We start from the raw sequence: 12,800 nt of genomic DNA, 5'->3' as shown, positions 1-12,800 counted from the left end.
AGGGAATTGGCGAGGCAGCAAATTTGGCGCCGGCCGGGGGGAGTGTTGGACGTGCGGTAAAACTGGGCATTTCCGGTCAGAATGCCCTAATGAGGGAAACGCGATTTAGTTGAGCTTGGCGGGGTGGGCTCAACTTTTGTGAAAAATTCCCCGAAAGTCGGTATTGTTCGTTTTGAACATTTAGAAATTAAGAATAAGAAAGATTTTTATTATAAAGGTTTATTAAACGAAAAATGTTGTTCTTTCAAGATAGATACGGGCTCCGATGTCTCGATTGTTAATGAAACTTTTATTGGAAAAGAAGTAGAGAGAATTAAAATAGGAAACTGTAATTTAAGATACCCGACTGGAGAAAGAGTTTCTGTAGAATCTAAAGTCTTAATGAAAGTTCAAATTGGTAGATTTTCCGTAGAGGTCTTTATGTTTGTTGCAGAAATCAGTGATCAATGTTTATTAGGAAAGGATTTTCTTGAGAAAGTGAATTTGGAAAATATTTTTGAACCTTTCTTTAATCCCGAATTGAATGAGAAAAAAATTTTTGATTGTTCTCGTGTTGAAACTTCTGTCGAGGGAGACTCTTCTATCTTAAAAGAACTTTTCGAAAATAATTCTGAGAGTCTAAATGAGGCTCAGAAGGAAATGTTTGCCGATTTCCTGAAAGATTTCCGGGATGTGTTTTCCGAAACTATTGTTGCAGGAAATTGCGATATTATTGAACATGTGATAAATGTGAGAGATTCTTCCCCTATTAAACAGGTTCCTCGTCGTATTCCTGTCCACATGAGGAAGGAAGTAAATAAAATAATTGAGGATATGTGGAAAGAAGGGGTAATTGAGGAGTCACAAAGCCCCTGGATTTCGCCTGTAGTTTTGGTTAGAAAAAAAGACGGTACAATTAGATTCTGTGTGGATTATCGGAAGCTGAATTATTTAACTAAGAAAGATTCTCATCCTATACCTAGAATCGATGACATATTCGACCAGTTATCAGGTAACGTTTGGTTCTGTACTTTAGATCTTAAGAGCGGATATTGGCAAATAAAGATTCGTTCCGAGGATAAAGAGAAAACTGCGTTTTCTATTGGAAATGGCTTGTGGCAATTTGTCGTCATGCCCTTTGGCCTCTGCAATGCCCCTGCTACATTTCAACGTTTGATGGAGAAAGTTTTAAGAGATTTATTGTCAAAAATTTGCTTGGTTTATCTCGACGATGTAATAATTTTTGGAAAAAGTTTTTCTGAAATGATGGAAAATTTAAAGACGGTACTATTACGATTAAGAAAAGTGAATTTGAAAGTTAATCCAAAGAAATGTACTTTTTTAGAAAGAGTGTTAAATATTTGGGGCATGTAGTTTCGGCGGAGGGCATAGCCACGGATCCCGGAAAAATATCCGCGGTAACTGATTGGTCGGTTCCGCATACCAAGACACAACTACGAAGTTTCTTAGGATTTTGCTCATACTATCGCAAATTTGTTAAAGGATTTTCTTCTTTAGCAAAACCCCTGTACTCTCTTACGGGGAATCAGTCTAAATTCATTTGGGGGGAGGAATGTCAAAAAACGTTTGAAGAATTAAAACGGGTTTTATCTTCCCCTCCGGTACTTTCTTTTCCTAAAGGGGAGGGAGGATTTGTTTTGGATACCGATGCTTCGAATATCGGTATTGGCGCGGTGTTATCGCAGAAACAGGAGGGAGAAGAGAGAGTCATAGCTTTTTTTAGTCGGGTCCTCAATAAAGCTGAGAGAAACTATTGCGTTACTCGGCGAGAACTCTTAGCAGCAGTAGACTCAATAAAATTTTTCCGCCACTATCTTTTAAGACGGAAATTTTTAATTCGTACAGATCACGTTTCTTTGAAGTGGCTTATGTCCTTCAGAGATTTAGAGGGACAGCTGGCACGCTGGCTGGAAAGACTCCAAGAGTATGAATTTGAGATTGTGCATCGGAAGGGGCTATCACATAAAAATGCTGATGGATTGTCCAGACGACAATGTGAGAAGTCCGATTGTAATTATTGTGCCAAAATTGAGAAGAAGTCAACGGAGGAATTGGATAAAACGATTGCTCGATTAATTTTACAGGGAGAGAATTTGGAAACTTGGCGTAAGGAACAAGGGGAGGACGAGGGAATAGCTTTTATCCTTCGGGGTAAGCAAGCTGGAATCCGTCCTCCGCGTTATGAGATCCCTGATAGGAATGTTTCTGCTCAAATTTATTGGTCGCATTGGGATGCGCTAATTCTAACAGAAGGAATTCTTTATAAAAGGTGGGAGGCTCCAAGTCTGAAAACAAGCTTTCTTCAGCTTGTTGCTCCTCGAAGTCGGGTCAAAGAAATTCTCGAAGAAGCCCACGATTCTTCTTCAGGTGGGCATTTTGGAATTAATAAAACCTTGGAAAAAGTTCGGAAGCGCTTTTATTGGGCAACTTGTAAGCAGGATGTTGAAGATTGGTGCAGGTCATGTGAAGTCTGCGTCTCTAAAAGAGGTCCCTCTGGGAAAGGGAAATCCCCTTTACAAATCTACAATGTTGGGGCACCATTTGCGAGAATTCAAATGGATGTTCTTGGCCCCCTCCCTACAACCAATTTTGGAAACAGATATCTCCTTGTCATTGTAGATTGTTTCACCAAATGGGTGGAAGCATTTCCTCTGAAAAATATAAGAGCTAAAACTGTGGCGGAGATCTTCGTAAATCAATTTGTCTCTAGGTATGGAGTTCCCTTGGAAGTGCATACCGATCAAGGAAAGAACTTTGAGTCGAAGTTGTTCGCAGAGTTAATGGATCTTCTTGGGATTAAAAAAACGAGAACTACTGCCTTACATCCTCAATCGGATGGACAAGTAGAGCGACAACACCAGACTATTACTAACTATCTGGCAAAGTTTGTTTCTGATAGTCAAAAGGATTGGGATCGGTGGGTTCCCATGTTTTTGTTAGCTTATAGGTCTTCAAAACATGAGACAACTGGCTTTACTCCTGCGGAATTATGTTTTGCTCGAGATTTGAAGTTACCCTTAGATTTGTTACAGGGAGGTCCTCCAAGGCTTTATGAGGAGGAGGCGCAGTCAATGGGAAGCTTCGTTAGAAATTTGAAGTCAAAATTTGAAGAAATCCATTCTATAGTGAGAGAGCGTATGGATGTTAAATCTTCCCGGGTGAAGGCCTGGTTTGATCGTGGAGCTAGGCGAATTCTTTTTGAAGAAGGGCAGAAAGTTTGGTTCTACAATCCTCGCAGAACTAAGGGAAAAGCCCCAAAATTGCAAAGCAACTGGGAGGGGCCCTTTTGCATAGTGAAGAAATTGAGTGACGTGGTATATTGCATCCAAAGGTCTCCCAAACATAAAAGAAAGGTTGTCCATTCGGACAGGCTAGCTTTATATTCTGAAAGGAAGTTAGTAGGGGGGAGGTTAGACTAGAACGGAGCCCGGTTTTGCAGTAAATTTTGTTTGGACAGATTATAAATAAAAGTGTTTATTTTAAAAAAAGTTTTGTGATTGATTCTTTTTAATCTTTAAAGTGTTATGTTGTTCTGTGTTTCTGTGCGTTGTATGACTTTTTGTTTTAGAGGAAATTGACGGCACGTGTAGGAATCTCCATGTGAGGCAGTTCAACAGCCGAAACTCCCAATCCGAAGTGGACCGCCTGCCCACGGTTTTTGACCCGTGGTTTTCCCGTGGGCCATAGGGCGAATGCCGGGCGGGGACCTGGGGAGCCCTACGGGGTGCAGGGTCCACGGGAAGTTTCCCCCCCCTTGTCCGAAGATTTTGCGGGAGAGCGGCGGTCGAGGAAGAGGACGACATTTCGGAGTACCGGAGGACTCGAGGGCGAGACAGTGCGGACGGCCCTCCTGAAGACGACTTGGGAGAGTCTGGCCAGCTCTTCCCAGAGGTCGATTCTGAGGAGAAGGACGTGGCGGCAAGAAGCTGTACTCGTCTGGGCGCTGCTCCCCTTTGATTGTCGGGACGACAATCTAGGAAGAGGGGGGGCAGTGTTGCGCCCGTGCCGAGACGCCCGGTAGAGGCCCGAAAGGCAGTCGCGAAGCGCTGCGTGACGTCGAGCCTTGACGACGAGCTGTTGCGTTTGTTTGTTTATATATGCCGTCTGTCAGATTCTTCGCTGGGCCTTCGTGTCGAACAGACGTGTTCACGAGCCCTTCGTTGTATTCGCTAATACCCATTAAACGAGTTCCTTTCTATTTGAGAGAGTCTTTATTCCCGGCAACGGGATCGCGCGCCGCGTTCGCGAGTGAGAGTGTGTGAGTGCAGCGAACGCGCGGACGAGCGCAACAATAGTGTTTTTCATAGATATGGCAAGCATTTGAACAAAAAGTTAATTAAAACTTTCAAACAACTTTTTTTTCAAATGCTTGCCATTTCTATGAAAAACAATATTTTAAAAATCCCCTACGTATTTTTCCAGCTATTATTATGCAAATTATGAAAAATTTTTGTTTTTATGTTCCAGCGTCGTTATTTAAAAAATAAAAAATTGTTTTATACACTTTAAGACATGTACAATAAAGTCCTTTAAATATATTTTTTTATTTACTTTCTTTTTTAACCACAAAAAATTCTTCTATTTTCGGGCCTCTAGAGTGGTGTTACTCCTTAACCCAACTGATAGGGTATTGTGTGACAATAGATTCAAAGTGTTAGATAAGGTGTAACATGGAATATAAATAGGCACTATCCGATGCAACTTTAAACGCTCAGTATAATGTAATTGATTTTGAAAGATTTCGCTGTGCTGCGAATGCTGATTTTCTCTGACGACTTGAAGTACCACAGCTTTCATTGTCTCCTCGTCTACCTTAGCTTTGCTGGTTTTCGTATTTGCTTTTAAAATTTTGTCCATTTTTATAAAAAAGTAACAACTTTCAAAACCTTCTCATAATCTGCAGAATACCAAAATAGACCACATACAGATCAAGCTATAACCTCTATTTACTGTATACATAACTTATGTCAGATACATTTATCGCAAAATTTATTTATTGGGTGTACAACTTAGTTCGGTCCGTTTTCAAAAGTCGGCTCTAGGTGCTATAAATGGTTGACGGCGACAGCTGATTTTTGCTGTATCGTGAAGTGTCAACATCTGTCAACCAAATATTGTTTACAAGCCTTTGAGTTTTGCACAACAAGTTTAATTTTTACTGCGTTGAAAATGTCGAGTTTCGTTCCAAATAAACACCATTTGCGGGAAGTTTTGATTTTCTGTTTCAATTGGAAGAAAAGTGCAGCTGAAGCGCATCGAATGCTTGAGGAAGTGTATGGTGAATCTGCACCATCGGATAAATCTTGCAGAGAATGGTTTCGACGATTTAAAAGTGGTGATTTTAGTGTTGAAGACAAAGAGCGTTCGGGTCAACCGAAAAAGTTTGAAGATGAAGAATTAAAAACATTACTCGATCAAGATTCGTGTCAAACGCAAGAAGAGCTTGCAAAAACATTGGAAGTTACTCAACAAGCTATTTCGAAACGACTCAAAGCCGCGGGATACATCCAAAAGCAAGGAAATTGGGTCCCATATGAATTGAAACCGAGAGATATCGAACGACGATTTTGCATGTCCGAAATGTTGCTTGAACGGTACAAAAAGAAGTCTTTTCTGCATCGAATCATTACCGGGGACGAAAAATGGATTCACTACGACAACCCGAAACGCAAAAAATCGTATGTAAAGCCCGGCCAACCGGGAACGCCGAAGCTGAATATCCATGGTGCCAAGGTAATGCTCTGTATTTGGTGGGATCAGAAGGGTGTGATCCACTATGAGCTGCTAAAACCTGGTCAAACCATCACGGGAGACTTCTACAGGCAACAATTGATCCGTTTAAAGCGAGCTATAGCCGAAAAACGTCCAGAATATGTGACCAGACACGAATCCATAATCTTTCACCATGACAACGCTCGGCCTCATGTTGCTGTTCCGGTTAAAAACTATTTGGAAAATATCGGATGGGAAGTTCTGGCTCACCAGCCTTATAGCCCAGACCTTGCCCCTTCCGACTACCATTTGTTTCGATCGATGCAGAACGTTTTGACTGGAATACGCTTCACTTCAGAACAGGGTATCAAAAATTGGCTCGATTCATTCTTGGCTTCAAAAGATGAACGCTTCTTCCGCGACGGAATCCATAAATTGCCAGAAGGATGGGAAAAAGTAGTGGCTAGCGATGGACAGTACTTTGAATAAGGTATTAATTTATTTTATCGTTCAAATAAATGCGTTTTTCAAGCAAAAAAACGGACCGAATTAAGTTGTACACCCAATATATAACAATTTATAATTATTTTAGAATACATGTAATACGATTTATAACAAACTAACCTACAAATACATACGTACATACTTAGGTTATACGCACCGCAGCGATAAATATTACAAAAAGTTTAGGCGATAAAATTTTTGGATATAGTTCCGAATGACCTCTGCTCCCGATCGACCTAAAATTTTACACATAAGTTGTGTTCGATATGAGAAATAAAGTACGCGTAGTCCCAACTTCGAGAAATTAAAAAAATTTTATGAACACTTATCGACTAATAAAATGTATTCTATATGATATACGACATATAAAAAATATAACATATATAGTTTATATAATATGAGAGGCTTCCGTTTCCGGGACGAGTGAGTTGATAGCGTGTGAGAGTGTGCGAGTTTAAAGGGAAGATTAAGGAGAGTCAGAGGAAGCTGAGGAAGGCGAGAGTGTGCGAGAAGGGAGGAGTAAAGGTGAGTGAGCGTGGAGGAGAGAGGGGAGAGTGGTGGAGGAGTGGAAAAAGGGAGTATAAGGAGGAAAAGTGACAGGGCTCAGACAAAGCGTACGGCACGAACGATAGTTGGTGTAGAGGGGCGACGCGATAGATAAGCCGAGACGCGTGCGGAGCGCTGGGTAGGGCGAGAACAAGAGGCGGTGTAGAGGGGCGACTCGGCAGACGAACGGAGGTACGTGCGGTTGTGCGTGGCAGAACATAAAGTATAGCACGGGAAGAGGGAGAAGTGAGACATTGAGGAGGTAGAGATGAGCGAAGAGAAAGAAAGCGGAACGGAGATAAAGAAAGCGATAGATAAAGTAAAAGAAAAGGATAGAGCCAGAAGGGGGAGTACGGGGAGCACGGGAAGCACGGGAACCTTAGAAGAGTTTTGGAAAAGAAAGAGAGAGGGTTTAGATAAGAGTGAGGGGGAAGATAAGGATACGGCTTTCAAGAGAAGCAATATAACTGCAAGGTCGCCTAAAGCGGAAACGGAGGTAGGTGAGAAAGAGTTGAGGGGGATAATTAACGAATTGAGAGAGGGTTTTAGGAGCATGAGAGAAGAGTTAAGGGAGGGCTTTAAGGAGCAAGGAAGGGAAGTAGAGAAGATAAGGAACGAGTTAAGAGTGCGAGAGGAGAAGTGGAGCGCGGAGAGAGAGGAATTTAAGAGGAGAATTGATGATTTGGAAAGAAAACTGGAAGGGATGAGAATGGAGTATAAGGAGGGTGGGCAAGAGGGAGGAAAAGGTGCGGAAGGAAGCGCAGGACTGAGAAGGGGGGAGGGGAGGGAGGAGTCTGACTGGAAGGAAAGGGTAGAAAGGCTGGAAAGGAGGTGTGAAATGAAGGAGAGGGGAGAAAGGAAGAGGAACATTGTGATTAAAGGAGTAAAAGAGGAGGAGGGAGGAATAAAGGGGGGGATAGAGGAGGTGATGAAAAAGATAGGAGTGGAGGCTAAGATAGAGGAAATTAGAAAAATAGATGCTGGAAGGAGAGAGAAGAGAGGTATGGCAGTGGTAAGAGTAGGAAGTGAGGAGGAGAAGGCAAGAATAATAAGAAATAAGTGGAAATTGAGAGATGGAAGTATTTGGATAGAGGAAGATTTAACATGGGAAGAAAGGAGGATAAAATGGAGGGTAAATCAAATTGCTTGGAAGGCGAGAAGAGAGGGAAAAAGAGTGCGGATAGGGCAGGGAAAGATATGGATAGAGGGGGAGTGGTGGATGTGGGATGAGGTAAGAGACGTACTCAGAGATAGCAGAGGGAGGTGTTGGGAGGCAGGACAAGGGAAAGAGGAAGAAGGCAAGAGAGATGAAGGACAAAAGCAGGGGAATAGAAGAGGGAGAGGGAGCGGATAGGGCAGAGGGGAGAGAAGTAGAAAAAGGGAAGGAGAAGAAAGAGGATGTGGAGAAAGGAGTGGGAGAGGAGGAAAGGGAGGAGGAAGAGAGGGGAGAGAGAGAGGAGGGAAGGAGAGTTTACAATGTGGCGAAAGATAAAGAGACAGAGGTCAGATGGGACGAGGAAGGGGGGAGAAGGACTGACTGGAGGGTAGTATTCTGGAATATAGCGGGTTTGGAAAATAAAGATAAGGAATTCTGGGAGGGGCTGAAGAAGGAAGATGTGATAGTTTTGATGGAGACGTGGATAGGAGAAAAAAGTTGGGAAAGAGTAAGGGGTAGGCTGCCAAAAGGGTACGATTGGGGAGTGCAATGGGCGAAGAGGAAGAATAAAAAAGGGAGAGCGATGGGAGGGATGTTAATGGGGATGAGAAAAGGTTTAAAGGAGAAGGGAACTGAAATCGAAATAAGTAGGGAGGGACTGATAGTTGGAAAGGTAAGGATAGGTGGGGAGAGTTGGAAATTTGTAGGGGTGTATGCAAAAAAGGAGGAAATGGAAGGAATTATGCAGGAGTTAGGACAAATAATGGATAGGAAAGAGGAAGGAAGGTATACGATAATTGGGGGAGATTTTAATGCGAGGACTGGAGGAGAAGGAGGAGGTGTGGAAGAAGAAGAGCGGGGTAGGGGAGGGGAGATGGTGGGGGGAAGGAAATCGAAAGATAAGAAGACGGATAGAGAGGGGAGACTTTTGGTGAGGACCATAGAGGAGAGAGGATGGGAAATATTCAATGGGAGCATGAGAGGAGACGAGGAGGGAGAATTCACGTTCACAGGAGGAAGAGGAGCAACGGTAATTGACTACGTAATAGGAGAAGGAGAAGTGAGAGAGAGGGTCGTGAGCATGACGGTGGGGGATAGAGTGGACTCGGATCACCATCCCTTGGAAGTGGTGTTAAGAAGGGGGAGTGTTGAGAGAGACAGAGGAAGAGGGTGGAAGAAAAGAAGCAGGGGGGTCTGGAACGAGGAAGGAGTAAAGGTTTTCATGGAAAAAATAGGGAAAGTGGAGGAAAGGGGGGAAGAATTAAATAGAGAATGGGAGGTAATGGAATCAAGAATAGTAGAGGCGTTAAAAAGGGTAGAGGAGGAGTTGAAGGGGAGCAAGAAGGAGAAGGTGGGATGGTGGGATAAGGAGTGTAGAGAAGCGAAGAAAGAGGCGAGAAAAAAATTGAGGGAATGGAGAAAGGAAAGAGGAGAAGACAGGGCATTCAAGGAAAAAAGGAAGGAGTTTAAGGAGCTATGTAAGAGGAAGAAGGAAGAAGAGAATTTGAGATGGGAGAGAAAAGCGGAGGAGGCAAGGAGGGAGTCTGAGGTTTGGGAGATAGTAAATAAAGAGAGAAGAAAAAGGAGGGGAATTGAGGAAGGGATAGAGGAGGGAGAATGGAAAGAGCACTTTATGAAATTGCTAGGAGGAGTGGAGGGGAGGGTGAGGATGGGGAAGGAAGGTGTGAGGGAGGAAAAGGAGGGAGAGGGGGAGGGGGAGATAAGTATAGGAGAAATGAAGAGGGTAATGAGGAAGTTAAAGGATGGAAAGGCAATGGGACGGGATGGGATACCAAGTGAGGTATGGAAGCGCGGGGGGAAGGCGTTGGAGATTTGGGCGTGGAGATTCATTAATAGGATCTGGAAGGGAGGGGGATGGCCGGAAAACTGGAAGGAGGGAATAATCGCACCAATTGTAAAGAAAGGGGAAGGAAAAAGGGTGGAGGAGTATAGAGGGGTGACAATAATGTCGTCGCTGTATAAGGTGTATACAGCAATCTTGGCAGAGAGGTTAAGAGAGGAGCTAGAGGGGAAGGGAATAGTACCGCAAAACCAAACTGGTTTCAGAAGGGGAATGGGAACAATAGATAACATTTATGTGTTGAATTACCTGGTGAACAGAAAGTTGGAGAAGAAAGGGGGAAAACTGATAGCATGTTTTGTGGATCTTAAGGCGGCGTTTGACTCGGTAGATAGAGGGGTATTAATAAAAGCGATGAGAGAAAGAGGAATAAGGGAGGGGCTGGTGAGGAGGACGGAGGAGATTCTGAGGGAGACGAAAAGTAGGGTAAGGGTGGGAAACGAAATAGGGGAAGAGTTCTGGACGGGGAGGGGGGTAAGACAGGGGTGTCCGCTGAGTCCGTTACTTTTCAACATAATGTTAGCAGATATGGAAGAGGAAATGGGCAGAGTTAAATGGGGAGGGATAATGCTAGGAGGTAAGAGGATATATACGTTGGCGTATGCCGATGACGTAGTGTTAATTGCAGAGGATGAGGATCAAATAAGGAGTATGCTTGAGAGATTAGAGGGATATCTAGGTAGGAAGAGGTTGGAGTTAAATGTGGAAAAAACTAAGATAATGAGATTTAAGAAAGGAGGAGGAAGGGACTGTAAGAGAAGATGGAGATGGGAAGGAAAAGAAATAGGAGAAGTAAAGGAATTTCGGTATTTAGGATATGTGTTCCAAAGGAACGGAGGGCAGGAGGCACAGGTAAGAGAAAGGATCAAGAAGGCGGCAGCGGTGATGGGGAAGGTTTGGGGGATAGGGAAGAGAAGATTTGGGAAAGACTGGGGAAAAAGAATGTGGCTGTTTGATAGACTGGTGTGGACGGTTATGGGATATGGAGCAGAAATATGGGGATGGGAAGAGAGGGAAGGAATGGAAAGGTTGGAGGAAAGGTATATCAGATGGGTCTTGGGAGTAGATGGAAAAACGCCGTGGTACTTAGTTAGAGAGGAGCTCCAAAGGGAGAAATTAAGAGGGAGGGCGGGAATAAGCGCATGGAGATTCGAGAAGAAGTTAGAGGAGGGAAAAGGAAGTGAGCTGGCGAGGTTATGTTGGGAGGAGCTGAAGGGAAGGGAGAAGGAAGGGAGAGCAGGATCGAGCTGGGAACGGGAGAGAGAAGGGTTCTTTGAAGAAAGAGGAGTGGGGTTAAAAGAGCTTGAAAGGTTGAGAGAAGAGGGAGACGGTTGGCACCGCAAGCTAGTTGGAGGAGACAAGGAGACGCAAAGGAAAGAGAGATGGGAGAAGATCGAGAAATCGGATTATAATAGGTGGTACAAGGTAATAAAGGGAGAGGGTATCCCAGGATGTCTGAAGAAGGGATGGGGAGAGAGCAGATGGAGAAGAGTGGCGAGGTTTAGGTTAGGGAGTGAAATGAGAGAGAGCAGGTACTGGGAGGGGGAAGAGAGGAAGAAATGTAGAATGTGTGAATATAGGGAAGAAACGTGGGAGCATGTGTGGGAGGAATGTAGAAGGTGGAAATCAGGAGGAGGAAGTTGGCAGGAAGCGGTGGGTTGGGTTTTGGGTGAGGAAGGGGGAGGAGAGGAATGGATGATGGAAATAGAGAGGGAAAGAATGGAAGGAAAAGGGGAGTTGGAGGAGTAAGGAGAAGGATTAGGGGATGAGAGAAAGGGAGAAGGAAGAGACAGACAAGGGAAGGAGGAGAAAGAGGAAAGTAGAATAAAGGAGAGGAGAGCAATATGCGGAAGGGCTGTAGGTGAAGGCGGAGGAGCTTCTGAGGGATCCGGACGAGGACAGGGAGGAGCCGAGACAGGAAGGATGGAAGCAGACGGACGTAGAACCGGAGGAAGCGGAGAAAGACAAACAGAGGGGGAAAGGAAGAGGGGGAGGGAGAGGGAATTTAGGAAAATTGTAAGGTCGCATAAGGCCAGGGAGCGAAGGGGAGTTTATGTAAGAGGTTTGGGTACGTTCCTCACAAAAACGCCTTGTAAACCCTACGGGGATATACAATAAATTTATCTATCTAGTATATATAATATATGAGAGCGAGCGTGGCGTAGCAGACAGCGCACTGGTCTGCTAAACCAAAGATCTCAGGTTCGAATCCAGTCCTGGTAGAACCAAAATAAATAAAATTGTATCGCTTGTCTCTCCTCCTCGACGGAATGGCAGACCGTCAGGAGTATTCCTTGCCTCGAAACCCCCTCTACTTGCCGTTAGGATTCGGCGTTAAAACTGTAGGTCCCATGTGCTTGTGTACAACCTGCGTGCGCACCACAAGCACATGACTTTGGGGGAGGCCCAGGTCCGACTAGGACTGTTGCGCCATTATGAATGAATGAATGAATATATAATATATATAGCACGCGTAGAAAGTAGAAAGTTATAAACCCATGTGGCAACTCGTCTCACGTGGAAAGTGTATGCGTGGAGGCAGTAGGTTCCGCCCCCCTCCCCCTGCGGGGGGCTCCACTACCGTTAAACTAGACACAAAACGTGCCTTGCAAAGTACATGCGTGGACTTCCCACTGTGAAAAGTTGTAAACTCATGTGGCACCGCGGGGGGCTCCACCTCCAAAAAAATTAACCTAACCCAACCCAATTGTTGTGTGAATGGAAAAGTATATACGTGAATACAATAGATTCACTCTTTCCTACCCACAACAAAATTAATGAAAGATTTATTACTTTACCAAAAAGTTTTGGTTACAATTACCGGTAAAATTGATGCTATAATTTATCACATTACCACCGTATCTTGAAAATTATGCATAAAAACCGGTAATTAGATATAATTATCGAATTTATCACTTTTACAGTAACAAATATATCATATAGAATCGATTTTAGTTGATAAGTGCTATCATAAAAATTTTTTTTTTAATTTCCCGAAGTTGGGACCACGCAGATTTTATT

General features: G+C 43.8%; 1 long non-coding RNA gene across 1 annotated transcript; it reads left to right on the top strand.

Moving 5' to 3' along the window:
• Positions 1-2,179: 2,179 nt before the first annotated feature.
• LOC139777548 (uncharacterized) lies at positions 2,180-4,198 on the top strand. The gene is made up of 2 exons (XR_011719388.1): positions 2,180-2,917; positions 3,033-4,198. It is a non-coding gene; the product is annotated as an uncharacterized lncRNA (long non-coding RNA).
• The last annotated feature ends 8,602 nt before the right edge of the window (positions 4,199-12,800 follow it).

The sequence above is a fragment of the Temnothorax nylanderi genome, unplaced genomic scaffold, assembly GCF_030848795.1.
Source record: "Temnothorax nylanderi isolate EJ_2023f unplaced genomic scaffold, tnyl_v1.0 TNYL_tig0153_pilon, whole genome shotgun sequence".
Lineage (NCBI taxonomy): Eukaryota > Metazoa > Arthropoda > Insecta > Hymenoptera > Formicidae > Temnothorax > Temnothorax nylanderi.
The sequence above is the reverse complement of the archived record's forward strand: the minus strand, read 5'-3'. Positions and strand labels throughout refer to the sequence as shown.